At 43.7% G+C, this 17,843-nt stretch overlaps 1 long non-coding RNA gene across 2 annotated transcripts in view; it reads left to right on the top strand.

Moving 5' to 3' along the window:
- LOC123103932 (uncharacterized) overlaps positions 1-17,801 on the top strand; it is a 33,417-nt gene extending 15,616 nt beyond the window's left edge. For both annotated transcript variants that reach the window (XR_006450035.1, XR_006450036.1), the window contains 3 exons: positions 16,950-17,092; positions 17,345-17,617; positions 17,697-17,801. This is a non-coding gene — a long non-coding RNA (uncharacterized lncRNA). The remainder of the gene's footprint in view (positions 1-16,949; positions 17,093-17,344; positions 17,618-17,696) is intronic.
- Positions 17,802-17,843: the final 42 nt, after the last annotated feature.

Below are 17,843 nucleotides of genomic sequence, written 5' to 3'. Positions count from 1 at the left end.
AACATAAGTATATTTGATATACATGTTATTGATGTGTACTATACTAGTGTTTATCGCAAACCCTCAGTATTTGATACTAGTTCAGTTGCTAAGATTAGTAACTCGAAACGGGAGTTGCAGAATAAACAGAAACTAGTTAAGGGTGAAGTGATGATATGTGTTGAAAGTAGTTTCAAGATTGATATGATCATCATCGCACACTCCCTATTCTTTCGGGATTAGTGTTGAACCTAAATAAATGTTATTTGGTGTTTGCGTTGAGCATGAATATGATTTGATCATGTTTATTGCATTACGGTTATTCATTTAAGTAAGAGAATAAACTGTTGTTCTATTTACATGAATAAAACCTTATATGGTTACACACCCAATGAAAATGGTTCATTGGATCTCGATCGGAGTGATACACATATTCATAATATTGATGCCAAAAGATGCAAAGTTAATAATGATAGTGCAACTTATTTATGGCACTGCCGTTTGGGTCATATCGGTGTAAAGCGCATGAAGAAACTCCATAAAGATGGATTTTCGGAATCACTTGGTTATGAATCATTTGATGCTTGCGAACCGTGCCTTTTGGGCAAGATGACTAAAGCTCCGTTCTTCGGAACAATGGAACGAGTTACTGACTTGTTGGAAATAATACATACCGATGTATGCGATCCAATGAGTGCTGTTGCTCGTGGCAAGCATCGTTGTTTTCTGACCTTCACAAGATGATTTGAGCAGATATGGGTATATCTACTTGATGAAACATAAGTCTGAAATAGTTGAAAGGTTCAAAGAATTTCAGAGTGAAGTGGAAAAAATCATCGTAACAAGAAAATAAAGTTTCTGCGATCTGATCGCGGAGACAAATATTTGAGTTACGAGTTTGGTCTTCAATTAAAACAATGTGGAATAGTTTCACAGCTCACGCCACCTGGAACACCACATCGTTATGGTGTGACCGAACGTCGTAACCGCACTTTATTTGATATGGTGCGATCTATGATATCTCTTTACCACTATCGTTTTGGGGTTATGCATTAGAGACAGCTGCATTCACGTTTTAAAATAGGGCACCATCTAAATCCGTTGAGACGACACTGTATGAACTATGGTTTAGCAATAAACCTAACCTGTTGTTTCTTAAAGTTTGGGGCTGCGATGCTTATGTGAAAAAGGTTTCATCCTGATAAGCTCGAACCCAAATCAGAGAAGTGCGTCTTCATACCCAAAGGAAATTGTTGGGTACACCTTCTATCACAGATCCGAAGGCAAGACATTCGTTGCTAAAATGGATCCTTTCCAGAGAAGGAGTTTCTCTCGAAAGAAGTGAGTGGGAGGAGAGTGGAACTTGATGAGGTAATTATACCTTCTCCCTTATTGGAAAGTAGTTCATCACAGAAATCAGTTCCAGTGATTCCTACACCAATAAGTGAGGAAGTTAATGATGATGATCATCAAACTTCAGATCAATTTACTACCAAACCTCGTAGGTCTTCCAGAGTAAGATCCGCACCAGAGTGGTACGGTAATCGTGTTCTGGAAGTCATGTTACTAGACCATGATGAACCTACGAACTATGAGGAAGCAATGATGAGCCCAGATTCCACGAAATGGCTTGAGGCCATGAAATCTGAGATATGATCCATATATGAGAACAAAGTGTAGACTTTGATTGACTTGCCCGATGATCGGTGAGTCATTAAGAATAAATGGATCTTCAAGAGGAAGACGGACGTTGATAGTAGTGTTACTATCTACAAAGCTAGACTTGTCGAAAAAGGTTTTTGACAAAGTTCAAGGTGTTGAATACGATGAGATTTTCTTACTCGTATCGATGCTTAAAAGTCTGTCCGAATCATGTTAGCAATTGCCGCATTTTATGATTATGAAATTTGGCAGATGGATGTCAAAACTGCATTCCTGAATGGATTTCTGGAAGAAGAGTTGTATATGATGCAACCGGAAGGTTTTGTCGATCCAAAGGGAGCTAACAAAGTGTACAAGCTCCAGCGATCCATTTATGGACTGGTGCAAGAATCTCGGAGTTGGAATATACGCTTTGATAAGTTGATCAAAGCATATAGTTATTGTACAGACTTACAGTGAAGCCTGTATTTACAAGAAAGTGAGTGAGAGCACTACAACATTTCTGATAAGTATATGTGAATGACATATTGTTGATCGGAAATAATGTAGAATTATTCTGCAAAGCATGAAAGGATACTTGAATAAAAGTTTTTCAAAGAAAGACCTTGGTGAAGCTGCTTACACATTGAGCATCAAGATCTATATAGATAGATGAAGACGCTTGATAAGATTTTTTCAATGAATACATACCTTGATAAATTTTTGAAATAGTTCAAAATGGAACAGTCAAAGAAGGAGTTCTTGCCTGTGTTGCAAGGTGTTAAGTTGAGTAAGACTCAAAGCCCGACCACGGCAGAAAATAGAAAGAGAATGAAAGTCATTCCCTATGCCTCAGTCATAGGTTCTATAAAGTATGCCATGCTGTATACCAGATCTATTGTATGCCATACCACTGAGTTTGGCAAGGGAGTACAATAGTGATCTAGGAGTAGATCACTGGAGAGCGGTCAAAATTGTCCTTAGTGGAATAAGGATATGTTTCTCGATTATGGAAAAAGGTTCGTCGTAAAAGGTTACGCCGATGCAAGTTTGACACTAATCTAGATGACTCTAAGTCTTGATCTAGATGCATATTGAAAGTGGGAGCAATTAGCTAGAGTAGCTCCGTGCAGAGCATTGTAGACATAGAATTCGCAAAATACTTACGGATCTGTATATGACATACCCGTTGACTAAGATTCTCTCACAAGCAAAACATGATCACACCTTAGTTAATCACATAGCGATGTGAACTAGATTACTGAATCTAGTAAACCCTTTGGGTGTTGGTCACATAGCAATGTGAACTATGGGTGTTAATCACATGGTGATGTGAACTATTGCTGTTAAATCACATGGCGATGTGAACTAGATTATTGAGTCTAGTGCAAGTGGGAGACTGAAGGAAATATGCCCTAGAGGCAATAATAAAGTTATTATTTATTTCCTTATAATCATGATAAATGTTTATTATTCATGCTAGAATTGTATTAACAGGAAACATAATACATGTGTGAATACATAGACAAACAGAGTGTCACTAGTATGCCTCTACTTGACTAGCTCGTTAATCAAAGATGGTTATGTTTCCTGACCATGAACAATGAGTTGTTATTTGATTAACGAGGTCACATCATTAGTTGAATGATCTGATTGACATGACCCATTCCATTAGCTTAGCACCTGATCGTTTAGTATGTTGCTATTGCTTTCTTCATGACTTATACATGTTCCTATGACTATGAGATTATGCAACTCCCGTTTACCGGAGGAACACTTTGGGTACTACCAAACGTCACAACGTAAATGGGTGATTATAAAGGAGTACTACAGGTGTCTCCAATGGTCGATGTTGGGTTGGCGTATTTCGAGATTAGGATTTGTCACTCCGATTGTCGGAGAGGTATCTCTGGGCCCTCTCGGTAATACACATCACATAAGCCTTGCAAGCATTACAACTAATATGTTAGTTGTGAGATGATGTATTACGGAACGAGTAAAGAGACTTGCCGGTAACGAGATTGAACTAGGTATTGGATACCGACGATCGAATCTCGGGCAAGTAACATACCGATGACAAAGGGAACAACGTATGTTGTTATGCGGTCTGACCGATAAAGATCTTCGTAGAATATGTAGGAGCCAATATGGGCATCCAGGTCCCGCTATTGGTTATTGATCGGAGACGTGTCTCGGTCATGTCTACATTGTTCTCGAACCCGTAGGGTCCGCACGCTTAAGGTTATGATGACAGTTATATTATGAGTTTATACATTTTGATGTACCGAAGGAGTTCGGAGTCCCGGATATGATCACGGACATGACGAGGAGTCTCGAAATGGTCGAGACGTAAAGATTGATATATTGGAAGCCTATGTTTGGACATCGGAAGTGTTCCGGGTGAAATCGGGATTTTACCGGGTTACCGGGAGGTTACCGGAACCCCCCGGGAGCCATATGGGCCATCATGGGCCTTAGTGGAAAGGAGAAAAGGGCAGCCCAAGGTGGCTGCGCCTCTTCCCCCTCCCCTAGTCCTATTAGGACTAGGAGAAGGTGGCCGGCCCCCCTCTCTCCCTTCCCCTCCGAGGAATCCTAGTTGGACTAGGATTGGAGGAGGAATCCTACTCCCAGAGGGAGTAGGACTCTCCTGCGCCTCCCTCTTTGGCCGGCCAGCCTCCCCTCCTCTCCTCCTTTATATACTGAGGCAGGGGCACCTCTAAACACACAAGTTGACACAAGTTGATCCTCGTGATCGATTCCTTAGCCGTGTGCGGTGCCCCCTGCCACCATATTCCTCGATAATACTGTAGCGGAGTTTAAGCGAAGCCCTGCTGCTGTAGTTCATCAAGATCGTCACCACGCCGTCGTGCTGACGGAACTCTTCCCCGACACTTTGCTGGATCGGAGTCCGGGGATCGTCATCGAGCTGAACGTGTGCTCGAACTCGGAGGTGCCGTAGTTTCGGTGCTTGATCGGTTGGATCGTGAAGACGTACGACTACTTCCTCTACGTCGTGTCATCGCTTCCGCAGTCGGTCTGCGTTGGGTACGTAGACAACACTCTCCTCTCGTTGCTATGCATCACATGATCCTGTGTGCGCGTAGGAAAATTTTTGAAATTACTACGAAACCCAACACCGGGCGCCGGCTTAGGTGGAGGAGGATTCCACGGTCAGGGCCATCCTGGTAACCAAGGAGGGTATAATCCGCAACCCGGCCAAGGTAATCAACAGCAACAGTCCGGATATCAGAGCAATCCGAAGCAGCTGAATAGTGGGCAATACCATGTATTCACCACTAGCTTATGTAAGAGAGACCAGAAACTTCACAAGAGGGCCGTCAATGCCATTGAGCCGGCGGTTCCATGTTACTTACGTTGGTCAGAGTAGCCTATGATATGGAGCATAGAGGATCACCCACCCCGGGTCGATAATCCGGGTCACTTGGCTTTGGTGGTGGCACCTCAGGTTGGTGGATACAAATTCACTAAAGTACTCATGGATGGAGGCAACAACATCAACATCCTCTATTATGAGATGTTTTGCCGAATGGGATTGACTGATAAGAGTCTTAAACAATCCAACACTGTTTTTCACGGTGTGGTTCCTGGCAAGTCGGCATACCCAGTTGGTAAGATTGAACTGGAAGTAGCTTTTGGGGATGAGTATGACTCCAGAGCAGAAAAATTAACCTTTGAGATGGTTAAGATCAAAAGCCCGTATCATGCTCTGTTTGGACGGCCGGCTTATGCCAAATTCATGGCTCGACCGTGTTATGTGTATTTGCAGCTTAAGATGCGGGGTTATAAGGGCACCATCACAGTACACGGGAGCCGGAAAATAGCCTTGGAGTGTGAAGAAGGTGATGCCGCCTATGCTGAATCTGTCTGTGCAACAGAGGAGTTAAAATTTTACAAAGATCATGTTGACCCGGCAGACATGACGTCATTAAAGAAACCAACAACAGAGCATGAGCCGGTGTTGAAGTTCAAATCAGCTGATGACACCAAGATGGTTGACTTTGTGCCTGGCGACTCGTCCAAGCAGTTCATCATCAGTGCTAACTTGGATCCAAAATAGGAAAGCGCGCTCATCGAGTTCATCCATGAGAACCGGGACATCTTCGCATGGAAACCTTCAGACATGCCGGGTGTCCCGAGGGAACTCGCTGAGCACACTCTCAATATTGATCCAACGTTTAAACCTGTTAGAAAATTTCTCCGACGGTTCAATGAAGAAAGGCGCAAGGCCATTGGAGAAGAGGTGGCCCGGATTTTGGCAGCTGGGTTCATTATAGAAGTCTTTCACCCAGAGTGGTTAGCCAACCCGGTGCTTGTGCTAAAAAAGAATGGCACCTGGCGTATGTGTGTGGATTACACCGATCTAAACAAGGCTTGTCCGGCTGATCCTTTTGCCCTCCCCCGTATTGATCAGATCATTGATGCTATGATGGGTTGCGCACGTTTGAGTTTCTTGGATGCTTATTCTGGTTATCATCAGATCAAGATGGCAGTCAAGGATCAGGAGAAGACGGCTTTTATCACTCCTTTTGGAGCTTTTTGCTATGTGTCTATGCCTTTTGGGCTTAAGAGTTCCCAGGAGACTTACCAACGGTGTGTGCATAATTGTCTTCATGATAAAATTGGGTGTAATGTTCATGCTTATGTGGATGATATAGTGGTAAAATCCAGGAAGGAAGAAACCTTGGTCACAAATCTGAAAGATACTTTCGATAATCTCCGGGTCTACAAAATAATGCTTAACCCGGCCAAGTGTGTTTTTGGAGTCCCAGCCGGCAAGCTCTTGGGTTTTTTGGTGTCTAACCGAGGTATTGAGGCTAACCCGGAGAAAATCAAGGCAATTACATCCCTGGCCAAACCAACATGCATCAATGACGTTCAACGACTGGCGGACCGTGTTGCTGCTTTGAGCCGAATCATAAGCCGGTTAGGGGAGAAGGCAATGCCTCTGTATCAGATGATGAAGAAATTAGATGATTTTGTTTGGAGCGATGCTGCAGACTCTGCTTTTGAAGATCTGAAGACACAGCTTGCTGAGCCGCCGGTCCTGGCTGCTCCAATCGAGAAAGAGCCGCTGCTGTTATACGTGACCGCCAACTCATGAGCTGTTAGTGTGGCTATTGTGGTGGAGCGCAAGGAGACTGGCAAGGAGCATCCGGTTCAACGGCCGGTTTACTACGTCAGTGAGGTGCTAATTGAATCCGATCAACGGTATCCACATTGGCAGAAGCTCGTATATGGGGTGTTCATGGCAAGCCGGAAGCTTAAGCATTATTTTCAGGGACATCCAATCACCGTGGTTAGCTCTGCTCCTTTGGGAGACATCATTCAAAACAGAGAAGCCACTAGGCGAGTCGCCAAGTGGGCAATTGAGCTTGGGTCTCATGGGTTGAAGTATGTGCCACGTACTGCGATCAAATCTCAAGCACTGGTTGACTTCATTAATGACTGGACAGAGATGCAGATGCCAGAAGAGAAACCAGACAACACGTATTGGACTATTCATTTTGATGGGTCCAGACAGTTGGAAGGCTCGGGGGCTGGAGTTGTGTTAACCTCTCCGCGAGGTGACAAATTTTGTTACGTGTTACGGTTGATGTTTCCTTGCACTAACAACGCGACAGAGTATGAAGCCTTGCTCCATGGTCTTCGAGTGGCAAAAGAGATGAGTTTGAGCTGGGTCAGATATCTTGGCGACTCAAATTTAGTGGCTCAACAGGTATCAGGCAAGTGGGATTCCAAGGACCCTCTCATGGCGGCTTATCGCCGGGAGGTTGACACTGTTGCAGGGCATTTTAAAGGTTATCAGGTGGAGCATATTGACCGTCGAAAGAATGAAGGGTTGATGCTTTAAGCCGGTTGGGGTCTCAGCGTAAGCCGGTACCTCCTAACACCTTTTTGGATGTTTTGCATAACCCGTCTGTCAAGTTGCCCACAGAAGAAGATTTAGTTGTTCCCGACCCGGAGGCGCAGTTGGTGGCGGCTCTTCATGTCATCCCAGATTGGACAATGCCGTTCTTGGCTTACATGACCCGGGGAGAGTTGCCAGTGGATGAGACCCTGGCTCGACAGATAACCCGGCGGTCTAAGTCAATGACGATTTTGGATGGAGAATTATACCATCGCAGTGTCTCCGGAGCGTTTCAGCGGTGTGTTTCCCTCGAAGAAGGTCAAGAAATACTTCATGAGATCCATGAAGGCGATTATGATCATCACGCCGGGTCAAAATCTCTGGTGGCCAAAGCTTTTTGTCACGGTTTTTACTGGTTGACGGCTCACACTGATGTAGAGGATCTGGTCAGGAGATGTGATGGATGTCAAAAGTTTGCACGACGAGTGCATATGCTGGCTCAAGAACTCCGGATGATTCCAATCACTTGGCCGTTTGCGGTCTGGGGTCTTGACATGGTGGGACCTTTCAAAAGGTCTAAGGATAAAAGAACACATCTCTTGGTGGCAGTTGATAAATTCACTAAGTGGGTTGAGGCGGAGCCAGTGAGTAAGTGTGATGTGGCCACAGCGGTCCAGTTCATGAAAAAGGTGATCTTCCGTTTTGGTTTTCCACACAGCATTATCACTGGCAATGGCACTAATCTGTCCCAAGGGGCTATGGAGGAGTTTTGTCAACGTGAGCACATCCGGCTTGATGTTTCTTCTGTAGCTCATCCTCAATCCAATGGTCAAGCTGAGAGAGCAAATCAGGAAATTTTAAAAGGTCTCAAACCATGGCTTATGGTTCCCTTACAGCGAATGCCGGGTTGTTGGGTAGAGGAATTACCCTCGGTGTTGTGGAGTATCAACACCACGCCTAACAGGTCTACAGGTTACACACCTTTCTTCATGGTTTATGGAGCAGAAGCAGTGTTGCCTAGTGACATCCGTCATGACTCGCCCCATGTGGCGGCTTATGTTGAAGCTAATAATGAACAAGCCAGACAGGATGCACTTGACTTGTTTGATGAAGAAAGAGATTTAGCAGCGGCTCAATCAGCAATTTATCAATAGGACCTGCGCCGTTATCACAGCCGCCGGGTCAAATCCAGGACTTTTCAGGAAGGCGACCTGGTGCTCCGGCTCATCCAGGATCTGCCAGATGCACACAAACTATTCCCACCTTGGGAAGGACCCTTTGTGGTCAGCAAGAACTTAAACAACGGGTCGTATTACCTCATTGACGTTCGAGAACACAAAGATTCACGTAAGTCGGAGGAGCAGACCCGCCGGCCGTGGAACATTGCTCAACTTCGGCCATACTACACCTGAGCTACCGGCTCTCATCATGTACATACTTTAACATTGTATATACCATGATAAGTAATAAAGTAAGACCATCGGTCTCTTTTCTTTTCAAAGATTATGCATCTTTGTTATTTCTTATTCTCAAATGACTATTAAGGAGCTGATCATATTTGAATCAAGTCTAACCTTTTTGGTCTGGCTTATGATCGTATTCGAATCTAGCTGCAATTATCATGGTCATTTGGGGGCTTCCTGTTCAAACATAGGTCGTATTCGAACCAAAGAGAACATAGTTGTCGTAACCGTCTTGATCGGCTCAAGGCCAAACTCACTAGGGGGCTTCTTGATCGTATTCGAATCATAGCTTAACCCCTTTTGGGTCCGACTTGGATCATATTTGAATCAGGGTCGTTAAAAACCTCTCAAGGTCATTTTGGGGCTTCTGTTCAAACATAGGTCGTATTCGAACCAAAGAGAACATAGCTGTCGGTACCCTCTTGATCGGCGCAACACCACAGCCACTGGGGGGCTATATGGTCGTATTCGAACCTTAGCTTAACCCCTTTGGTCCGGTATACTGATCGTATTCGAATCAGAAGCCACCAACCTTTAAATGTAAGGTTAAATCATACTTGTTAACTGTTATTTGCCTTTGAGTTTCTTGTTGCAAATAATTAGCATGATCTTCTTTGCCGGTTTGTCTATTTAACAACATGGCTACCAAGGTATAACGATCATTGAAGTATTCAAAGGTATTGATTTCTCAGAAAGATTGAGTTATCGGCTTCATTACCTGGGTTACTCAAGCCGGTGGTCTAAGGATCAAAGGTACAAGTATGGCTATTATTTATATATAATTGTCTGCTGCATTAACTAAAGAGTTAGTTTCGGCCCTTGTCCTTTACTTATATCTGTTTTCTGTTTTTCTATTATGATAAACATATTGGATATAAGCCGGGTGTTTTAACCCGTTCGATTCTAAGCCGCCAATCCAGTCTTTTCTTGTCTCTACAGGCTACAGATTTAAAGTGTTGCAGAAACAATCATCAAATATAATGCATATATTGCCATCAGGAAACACGGAGTCACATACAGTGTTTTATGCACGATGGCATAAGCAAGGCATTCAGTGTTTTCACAGCTAAACTATTACACGGCTTTTTATAAGCCAAATGAAGATGGTTATTATTCCTCCCTCGCCGGTTCACCCCCCTCTCTTGGCTGGAAGTTGGGTTTTGACCAGTCAAAACCATTCACGGCGACAAATTCTGCTTCCGCATCGATCAGGCCTGCCGAGTCAACCTCCGGGGCAAATGTGTTTTCTCTTACAGGCGGGATCAAATCCGTCACCTTGTACAAGGGAGTCGCCATCTTCTTATTTTCAGCATCAAAACCCGGCTGGTATTTGTCAATATTGGTGTCGTCTCCAAGGGTAGTTGCCTGAGGTCAGACTCCACGCACGCAGGCCATGAAGTCATCCTGCTCAAAAGGAGAACCATCTTCCTTCATGGTGGGATAGCCTCTGGCCACGTCCGCCGGGTCTAGGTCTGGCACCCAAGCCTTGGAGCGGCTCAGGGCAGTCAAAGCTCCGGCTCGCGCGCAGGAGCGTTTCACTTCTTGAAACCTGGCAGGCAGGATCGACAGTTTCTTCAGGACGTCGCTGAGCCGGTTGGGTCCTTGATTGGCAGGAGAGATGGCGGCAAGAGCCCGCTGTGCACCAACATATAGTTGTTCTACCAAAGTATACACTGCCTTCAGTTTAATCAAAGGGTCTTGGCTCAGATTTTTGCTTCGAGGGCCTGCACATATTTTATACACAAAGTCAGCTGGCGGCTTATACTCCGGATCAGCAAAAAGCACACAAAATTAAAGTCGGGCGGCTTACCAAAGATGGAAGCCACGATTTGAGACACCCGGCCCTTTAAACCGTTCAGCTCTGTTGAAATCTCTTTAAGGGCTGTTTCGGCCTTCTCGGCATGTTGGGTCAGAAGCGTTTTTTCCTCTTCCCAAATTTTCTTCTTGGCAGCGAAGCTGGTCCTTAAATTTTCCGTCTCAGAGAGACTTATTTGCAGTTTGGAGTTAGCAGATTTGATTTCTGCCTCCTGACTCGCTAGCCGGGTCTTCGCATAAGTCAATTGCAAGTTTAATTCAGATAAGGCATTTTGCAAAACATTCAGATGAGTCAAGATTTTGCTTCAAGTTCAAAAATCAAGATTCAAATCTCAAGTACTTCACAAAAAACCACTTGACACTTGGGGCCTAATGTATGCCAAATCAAATTTTTATGACTCTAAAGACATACTTTAAGTCCCAAGTACCTTACAAAGTAACATCACTTGGCACTTGGGGGGGCTAATGTATGCAGTTCAGCAAATTTCTCAAGGTTAAGCCGGAGTATTAAGTCCTTTGAATACGGTACCAAACAATTTAAAGTACCGGCTCATTTATGATCAAAATGAACCGGCCCTTGGGGACTACAGGTGAAGCTTTGTTCTATTGAATTCAAGAAAAGTTTCAAAGGTAAAGGTCTCGGCCTATATTTTAAAGTCTACAGATCATTCCGGTTCTCTCATAATCTGAAGACTTGGGGGCTGAAGGAATATAGATAAGCCGGAAGAACGTACCTCGTATTTCAACTGCAACTGTTTGACCATTTCAATCTCAGAGTCGCGACTGGAGTGTACATGGCTAAGATAGCCGGATAAAATATCATTGGCATTTATATGGTCATAGTTGGCACCATCAAAGCGAACTTTCTGCCTCTCCAATGCCTCTTGTTTCGCAGTACACCGAGCCAGCACGGTTGGATTCCTTGGTTCAATAAAGCGGCTCCCGGTGATCTGAACGTCTTGTGCAGACGGTGATGGCGGGTTGGCTGAGCTTGATGGTCCAGTAGCAGAAGGGTTCACACTGGTCTCATCAAACGATGGCTCAGGAGGATTTGCTTCTACATCAACAGGCGGGTCTGCTGGAGCGTCGGTTAATGGAGAAGATGGCCTGGCCGGGTCAGATGCAAGCACTGGCGGGTCTTCCACCGGTTTAGCTACCTTCGCTTTCTTGGATTTAGCTTGGCTACTAAGAAAAATGTTGCAAGATCATCAGCATAAAGATACAATTTGAACAACCCGGAAAATATGAGGATTTTTCATTACCCAAGGGCAGTCTTGAAGGCCGGAAATTGCGTCTGCGATGAGTCGTCAGAAGAGCGAGACACCTCCTGAAAGGATAAAATAGAGTTAAAAGTAATACAAGGGGAAGGGTCCATTAAAAAGAGTTAAAGACAGAAAGAAGTAAAACCTCATTTGGACGCTTCTGAGTAGTTTGTTGAAGAATGACAGCCGGCTCATCTTCAGTCCAAGCTTGACGGCGGCTTTCATGTTGCTACTTTTTCAAATGAAAATTGGGATCCAAGTGAGCTAAAGGGTTAGAAAACCTTACTTTACGGATCACTCGTCGAACTTTTTGTCTTGACAAGGGCCCTGAGTCGGAGGAAATGATAGTTACCTCTACTTCCACAGCCTGACTAGCCCCAATGCCATCCTGGTAATGATCAGTGTCAATAAGACTGTTAAAAAATTGGCCAAGGGAATCAAGGGTTACCTCCGAGTCAGATGTATCATCAAGCTTCATCAAATCTTTAGCAGTGCTCTTTTTCTTCTTTTTCGACCTCCGGGTCGTTTTCTTGGCGTTTATGGCGGCGACTTTCGCTTTCTTGGCAGCCTCGTGGTCATACTTAACCTTCCAGATGTCAGAGTTGGCCTGCAGACAGGTAAAACAAGATAAAGAGTCAGGCAAGTATTAAAACAATATGGCTGGGAAAATACAAAAGAGAGAAATAACGACATCCTTACTTCTGGCACCGGGTTAAGCTGGCAGAAGGGGTTTAACCCGACGACACTGCAATCTTCATATTTCCCGTTCACCAGAAGAGTTGACATTGAGACAATATCTTCTTCTGTCAATTGAACGGGGCTGTGACGAAGAGAATCGTTCGGGCCTGCACCATACTCATACATCAGCTTTGACCGGCGGCTCAAAGGGATGACCTGCCATGAGATCCAGCAGCGGGTCAAATCAACTCCAGTTAACCTATTCCCCAACAGAGCATTGATCCTTTTGATAGATGGTATCAGCCTCTTGCGTTCAGCGACGGTAAGCTTATCAGGAAGCGCGAACTTGGAGTCAAGAAGATCGGGGCGATAACCCGGCAGTGGCTTCTCGTTTGCTGGTGAAGTGTCCTGGCAGTAGAACCAAGTCTGGTTCCAGTCCTTCGGGTGACTTGGTAAGACAATGAGGGGGAAGATGGCACCCTGCTGGCGTTGAATTGATATGCCTCCAAGCTATAAGCTAAGGCCGTTGGTGCACTCGTTCTGCCGGTTTAGATAAAAATATTCTCTAAACAATTCCACGGTCGGCTCTTGTTGAATATATACCTCACAGAGCACTTGGAAGTTACAGATGTTAGATATGGAGTTGGGCCCGATATCTTGAGGGTGGAGCTTGAAAAAGTGGAGGACCTCTCTGAAGAACTTTGAGCCGGGCGGTGAGAAGCCACGGTTCATGTGGTCAGTAAAAATGATCACCTCACCGTCTCTTGGATTGGGCCGTTCTTCTTCCGGGTCAGGGGCACGGTAAGACATGACGGTTTTCGTTGGCAGAAATCCTATGGTGAACTCTTTTAAACGTTCCTCAGTTATGGTTGAGGGAACCCAGTTACAGATGGTTGGTGTTTTGGACGGCATGATGTGCAAAGAAGAACTGAAAAGAAAAGCAACATGTCGGTTCAGTTTAATGGTGAGATTGACAGTTAAGTGATGAAGATGCAAACAATTAATGGCGGCTTAGTTAAGGGCTAATGACATATAAGGAAAATTAAGCCGGCATGATAAGCCGCCATGACTACAGATATTTGAAGAAGGCAAATTCAGCTAAGTATTGAGACAAACAAGTTTCCTACATTGCTTGATATTATTCCAGATCAAATGGTTATTCAAAATGAAAAAAATTCTATACCTAAAAAGTTCAGTACAGAGGAGTCGGTAAGTTCTGAAGCAGCCTTTTAATCAGAGAAATGGATCTGTGGATCAAGAAGAGGTACAAAAACACTACTGCACGATTGCGGATCTTCTGCGGAGGTCGCCGTTGTTCTCTGGATCAGTTCGGGTTGATGCAGCGGCCAACATCGATGGAGACGGAGGTGAAGCGCGGCGGTGGCGAAGCTCAAGCAGCAGGGGGTTTGCGAGAGGAAGAAGACGGAGCGAGAGAGGATAATGAGAAGGCCGAGGCGTGCCTATTTATAAGGAAAAGATGCGAACAGACGGGCGCGAAAATCAAGGGAGAGCCGAATAATGGTTATCCAGCTATACAGGCGCCTCGATTCTCAGGAAACATTAAAGATAAAAGATCCGTTGGAAGATGACGTCATGAAAGTTTTTTGCGTTTTCAAGAGATGACGTCACGGCGGGTTACAAGAAAATTTCAGCGAAGATAAGAAGATGGATTTTTGTCTAAGTATTGAAGATTGACAAAGAACAAAGTTCAAAGTCAAACCTGGGGCCTAATGTTGGGGATATTACTATCAATTATGACCCGCCCAGGAGGGGCCGGGTCAGCCCCAATGGCGGGTTACACAAGAAGCCCAGTAAACATTCAAGATTATAGTTCATTAAATATTATAGAAGGCCCAAAGGCCTGAAGGCGGTTTAAGGCCTGATATTGTGAACCGCCGTATGTAAGGAAAGACTTTTAAAGAAAGGCATGTAAAGGAAGTCACCGAGCCGGACACGATTATGAGCCGGCCGGGACTCTGTATACAAGTCGATAACCAAGCCGACGAGTTGAGCCTCTTGGTGATCGAAACCCCAGCAATACCAATCCCGACTAGACGCAGGCTTTTACCTTCATCGTAAGGGGCCGAACTAGTATAAAACCCTCTCGTGTCCTTTGTCCCGATTAACCCCTTTAAACTTCCTAGTGCGATGGCCCTATGACTAAGTCATTGCTCTAGGACATCTGCCGTGACAATTCCACGACAATAACCATGAATTAACTCTGCTTCCTTTCGGTGGCAAGGTAATGGTGTTGGGTGGTGACCTTAGGCAAATTCTACCCGTTGTAGAAGGTGGTGTAAGAAGCCAAACTGTTAATGCAGCCACAAGTTCCCATCTATAGGCACATGCACAGATTTTGCACTTAAACACCAACATGAGGTTAAAAGCACCGTCCCTTGACACAAATTCTGCCGTCTAGTTATCAGAGTTCAGTGACTTTGTTTTGGTTGTTGGTGATGGAACATTCCTGCGTTCCGTAGAGGTGATGAAACAGAACCATCTTGGATAGAACTTCCTTTGAATCTTTTGATCATGGAAGGCGGTAACAATATTTGTGCTATCATAGACGCTGTCTATATCGACTTTCCTGATAAATTTATGGATCCAGCATATCTTTGTGATCGTGCTATATTATGCCCTACACATGGAGAACGGACGTTTGGCTCCCGGGAGCCATGGAGGCCTTTTTTTGAAAACAAATCAAAATTCAAACTTTTCGGTTTCAAAAAAATCTGAAAAAAATTGTGCAAGTAAACAAGTATGTTATGCCTATGTGTGTAAAATTTCAGAATGAAAAACGTTGAAATGTGACCTATACAAAAAAGACAAATTTCTGGTCCGGGAGGATGAATAGTGTCATGTGTTAAAAAGCCTCAGATTTGTCTTTTTTGCACAGCCCTCATTTCAACTTATTTTGCCCTGAAAATTTACACACGTGTGTGTTAGGCCTTCATATATATGTGTGTTTTTTTTCAGAATTTTTTGAAATGTAGAAAATATGAAATTCAACAAAATTCAAATTTTTCAAAACCGAGCTCCATGGAGCTCGGCCTCCAAAGACAATATCCGCTACACATGATGTTATGCTAACTATGGTTCCAGGGCAGGCTAGAGTACCTAAGCTATGACTGGGTGTCAAAAATTTCTGAAAATTTAGTGATATGGAAGCTATTTACCCAACTGAATACTTGAACATGCTTAGTGTGAACAATTATCCAGAGCATAGATTGGTGCTCAAGAAAGGTATACTAATTATGCTGCTGCGAAACTTGAATCCAAGTGAGGCTATTTGTAATGGTACAAAACTGTTAATCACAGATTTAGGAGATCGTTTGATTGAGGCACAGATTCTCACTGTTTCCAACATAGGTGAAACTGTTTACATCCCTAAGATCATGCTTTGCACCAAGAACAAAAAATGGACGTTCAGTCTAGAGCGTCGTCAATTTCCAATTAGAGTTTGTTATGCAATGACCATCAATAAAAGCCAGGGGCAATCTCTTAATGTGGTTGGGCTTTATCTTAGAAACCCTGTATTCTCTCATGGACAGCTCTACGTAGCTCTGTCGCGTGTCACATCAAGGACAGGTCTGAAAATTGTGATAGAAGATGATAAGAAGAACTACACGATGGACAAAAAATATTGTCTACCGTGAAATATTTGGATCACTGCGGTAACAGAAAAATGTGTATTACTAGCGTATGTATATAATAGTACTGTACACATAGTATCGTTGCAAACAAATCATTTTACATTTCCTACATATACTTACTGTGACATGTATTCGATTTCGTTGGCACCCACACTTGTACTCTACTGGTACGTGCATTCACCCTACCAACTTTTGTTGCTTCACAGATTTTTCTCCTCAGCTTTTGCTCTTCTTGTTAACTTGTAGATGGCTTTGAACTCTGTCTCTGATGTGTCAGCAACGCAACGTCACTAGTCTGCAATGAGAGTTTATTATGCAATGCTCAATAAAACCCAGGCACAATCTCTTAATGAGGTTGGCCTTCATGTTAGAAACCATGTATCTACAAATTCTGATACAACGTAATAAGCAGAATTGCAGACAGTACACATACTCTCGCTGGAAAAAATATTTCTATAGTCAGCGACTGTAACGTTTATTCAATTCTCTTGGCACGTGCGTATTGTATTTCTACCTGCATTCACCCTGAGAGCATCTCTTGGTTCAAAGATTTTCCTGCTCACCTTCTGTTCTTCTTGTTAATTTGCAGATGCTTTTTGACTCGCTGTCTGATGTGTCGCCGACAAGCCGACACTGGTCTATTCGCGTCCGTGTTGCATGTATGTGTTACTACTGTGGAACATGTGATGGACAACCTCCAATACATGTTGACCTGTGTTGGTGGATGAAAAGGTACCCAAACATCACTATTTAATAGCTAGCACACATTATTTCCTTTCGATAGACATCAATCCAACATCTGTAATTGTTATTACTATACAGTACTAGTACCCTGGAATGAACAAATTCAATCCTTATAATATAGCTAATTCTACTTGCTCCTCTCTATTGTAATGATGGTTATAATCACAACATGTGTGATGTTTTCATGTCAATTATTTCATTTATCGACACCCTCTTAGCATTAACTACCGTGTTAAACAGGGTAACCATATTTATGCTGAGATTCCTAGAAATGAGGCAACCAAGTTCAAACAGCTTGTTGAAGAACAAAAAGTTTATTGCTTCAAGAAATTATTGGTTTTCGAAGCAAAGCCTCTTACAAGCCGTTCCTTGCCAAGTACATGATTAGGTTCACACCCTGGACCACTGTTGTACATGCTGAGGATGTTGATCCAGAGTTTCCTATGTATGTGTACAAACTAATGCCATTTTCCGAACTTCCATCACGTGTTGGTGCGCAGGATTTCTTTGTTGGTAAGAAGTCTAACTATATATGCAGCACTCTTGTGGTATAGAAATGAGAAAATGTATTCAGCCTTAAATTTGTTTGCAGATGTCATTGGACAAATTGTTGGTGTGTCACAGTTGGCATACGTGCGAATGCCTACAAACACAACAGACACTCCAAAGCAGGTCACTGCCTTCAGAGATGATAGGTACGGCTAATCGCTCCCTTAATATGAATTTGCATTGAAAATGG

This window comes from Triticum aestivum, chromosome 5A (assembly GCF_018294505.1).
Source record: "Triticum aestivum cultivar Chinese Spring chromosome 5A, IWGSC CS RefSeq v2.1, whole genome shotgun sequence".
Classification (NCBI taxonomy): Eukaryota; Viridiplantae; Streptophyta; class Magnoliopsida; order Poales; family Poaceae; genus Triticum; species Triticum aestivum.
This window is presented reverse-complemented; position numbering and strand designations above follow the sequence as displayed.